Below are 3,375 nucleotides of genomic sequence, written 5' to 3'. Positions count from 1 at the left end.
TGCGTTGGTGTGGGCGGTGTTGTGTTATGGTGTGGAGATCTGGGGATGGAAGGAACATAGGAAAGTAGAGAGTATGCATTAGCGATTCCTGAGGTGGGTAATAGGGGTTAGCTGGAGTTGCCCAGGATATATGTTAAAAGAAGAGTTAGGAAGAGAAAATATGGTTACTACACAAATTAAGAGAGAATGGAGGTTTGAAGAGAAGCTAAAAAGGGGAGAGGGAAGTAAAATTGCACAAGCATGTTTCGGTGAAATTCGGAACAATGAAGCGAGAGGTAATGTGGGAAATTCAAAATGGGAGGTAGAAAGGAGAAAAATGAGAAGGGTGTGTAATATTCGAGAAGGGGTTATGGAGTGGCAGGACATAGAGTTAGAGCTATTGGTTAAACAAGGAGAAAAGAGATGGACAAAGATTATAGATTCGAGGTACAATAGATGGTATATGATGGTCAAAGAGTTGACGGAACCAGAATATCTGAAAAAAATAAAAAAGGAAGAAAAATGGAGTAGGGTTGTACGGTCAGAATAAGAGAAGGAGTGAGAGCATGTGGATATTCCACTCCTTCGGCTTGCGGGTTCAATTCCCGCCTCGCACTCTGGAAGAGTCTCGGTGGCCCATGAGGTGAACACTAGCCTAGCAAGGGAGTTGTTCATCTCCGGAGAGCCGTGGGACCGGTACGTCTAGAGAAAAAGGTTTTCTCTAAGTACTTAAGGCTGTTGCTCTTGGTGGTTCGGAACCCACCTTAAACTGTAAGTCCCCCTTCCACCACCAAGTAAGTGTGTGGAGGGTGTGTAAAGGGATAGAGAAGGTGTAAGAAAAATGTAAGCCCTCAGGGTTTACATCATATCAAAGACATTAAACTGTGAAGCACTCAACCAGGAATTATAATAACCTCTATATTGTCTTTCACATCAATCAACTTTATAGTTAATTAATCTATTCATTAAACTGCATACTTCTACTGTTATCGATTGCAGGAAAAACCAACAACAGATAAGCAAGAACTCGCGTGTACCATACTAATCCAATATGGCGCAAACCATGCAGCAACTGCGATATTTTACATTGGATATTATACAAACAAGCTTTTCTGCTGCAATTATTAATTATTTAATGTCAAATTTCAACCCCATTGTATGAAGATCTAAATACAAAATCAAACAAAAATCTTTTTAACGAAAAAAATGCCTGTTGCAAACCGTCACCGTGAGTGTACCCATGAGCGTTGCCGCTTACTTGCGTCCTATAGTCAGAATCGGAAGGGGCCCTAGCTGACTTGCGTACTCGCCCGTCGTTCCTTCTTTCCCTTTCCAATCATCGCTTCACGCATTTTCCTTCACCTTTTAATTCCCTAATTTTCCTTTCGAACTTTTATCAAGGGTTAGGACTTGCAGCGTATTCTACTATAGTAATTTATACTTTTGATGCTGGCGGGCTTAAAAAATGTAGGGAAATATATATTAGGAATAACCAACAGGCAATAATATCAAGTTAATAATATCAAATCGTCAATTTAGAAAAAAGCAGCTTACTAGTGACATGATTTCATAAGTTTCCAAATTATAATAAAATCCGAATTAGAAAATTCCCGAATCATGATATTGCCAAATTTGAACAAACAAAATTCTTCATAAATAATCAACATTCATCAAGAATACAAAATATACACCAAACTCTCGCTTTCAGTCAAGTGTCGAGGGTTGCCTTCAAATGGCCTTAGACTGATTTCTGGAGAGGGGGACAGAAACGTGAACAGTGAGGAATACCTGACTCGTTTCCAAGTGCAATATACTTCCCTGCCCTACTTCCCTGACAAACTGCGTGAGCCAGCTGTTCTAGGAAGGCTAAGAACGGGGTCACTGAAAGCGAGAGTTTGGTGTACTAATATTTGTATCCAAAAAATTATTTTTGAAATTTAAAATAACAATGACTGAGGAAAGTATATATTTCTGGATGGAAATTTCTTTTAATTATTGTAATTTAAATGTTAAACAACAATTTCAGAAACTTTAAACATAAAAAATAATTTATTGTACTTTTAATCAATAAATGTTATTTATAAAAGAAATTAATTGTTTAAATTCGGGAGTTTTATTGAAATCCTTTGAAATCTTTCTGAAATATTTTAAATCTTTAAAATATTTTGGAATCTGAAATCGTTTTGAATCTTTTTAAGCCGTTGAGAAATCTACTGAAATAATATTTTCAAATCTTATGCAATCTTTTTGAAAGCTTTGCATAATTATTTTAAATTAGCTATCCCTGCTCCTCTCATGTCAGGTTTGCCACTCGAGCGGTGGGGGAAGAGAGAAGCGACTACTATTTGGCTAGTCACCCCGGCAATTTTGATCATAGGACGCAAGACAACTGCCGCCCCCATGAGAACGGAATATCGACATGGTCCGTTTTTAAATGAAAAAGCAGGAGGTCCAAAGTATTATTTTTCCAAAGATACTATAAACGGCGTGAAAACAGAATGTAGACGAAGCTCCTGTCAGACCTTACTCAACCTTCATGTTGTTAGAGAATTAGAGCCTGTTGAGAGAAATACAAAATTATTAAAATATTAAGAAATTAAATTTTAATATGCTCATGCATTGGGTTCATTACATGACGACTAGACGATTAAAAAATTATATAAGAAAATCGGTTAGTCTGTTCAATATCTGTAGAGAGTTTCAGGACTTTTGAATTCAACTGAAGGTTACATTCATTATTGACAATATTGACCGACTTTCCTAATCTTGTTTTTTATTGTCTTGTATATTATATCAGGAAATCGATGCAGGTGATTAAAATGTAATAGAGCCATGTTTTGTATAATTTTAGAGATTGCAAGAACTCTTCCTTGTTGTCAGGTGATTTAGTGTGGTATTTATCTAAAGAAAGAAGAAAATTCAAGGAAGTCAGAAATACGGCTACGGAAAGAATTGGAAATTGTGAAATCGGAAAAGTATGGAATTTCAATTTATTTAATTTTTAAGGTTTAAACTTAAAGGTTATGCAATTCTCAGCCTTTTCTTGAGCAATTCCTTTTCCAGAATTTTCAATTATATCATATTATCATATGTGACGTGCGCTGAAGAAAGGGGGCTTACTCTAAAAAAATCGAAATCAAGGTTGTTACAGATTTCGATAGTTTTTGAGCTGCTCTTTTTAATAAAGAACAATCTAGAATCTAGAACAGTTGTAGAGCTTAATTACAAATGCTGTATAACAAATCTGTAACAGATCTAGAACGGTGTTGCAATCGATCTGTAACATTTATAGAACTACGAGGGTAGTTCAATAAGTCCTTAGAATGAAGTATAAAAACAATTTTTTTTGAGTAAATTTTTTTTTATTTTTCAACATAATCTCCTTGGAGCTCTATA

General features: G+C 35.8%; 1 long non-coding RNA gene across 1 annotated transcript in view; it reads left to right on the top strand.

The window, feature by feature from the left end:
- Positions 1-3,375, top strand: part of LOC117167832 — a 240,469-nt gene that overhangs the window by 183,638 nt on the left and 53,456 nt on the right. The window lies entirely within an intron of this gene.

Source organism: Belonocnema kinseyi, chromosome 2 (assembly GCF_010883055.1).
Source record: "Belonocnema kinseyi isolate 2016_QV_RU_SX_M_011 chromosome 2, B_treatae_v1, whole genome shotgun sequence".
Classification (NCBI taxonomy): Eukaryota; Metazoa; Arthropoda; class Insecta; order Hymenoptera; family Cynipidae; genus Belonocnema; species Belonocnema kinseyi.
The sequence above is the reverse complement of the archived record's forward strand: the minus strand, read 5'-3'. Positions and strand labels throughout refer to the sequence as shown.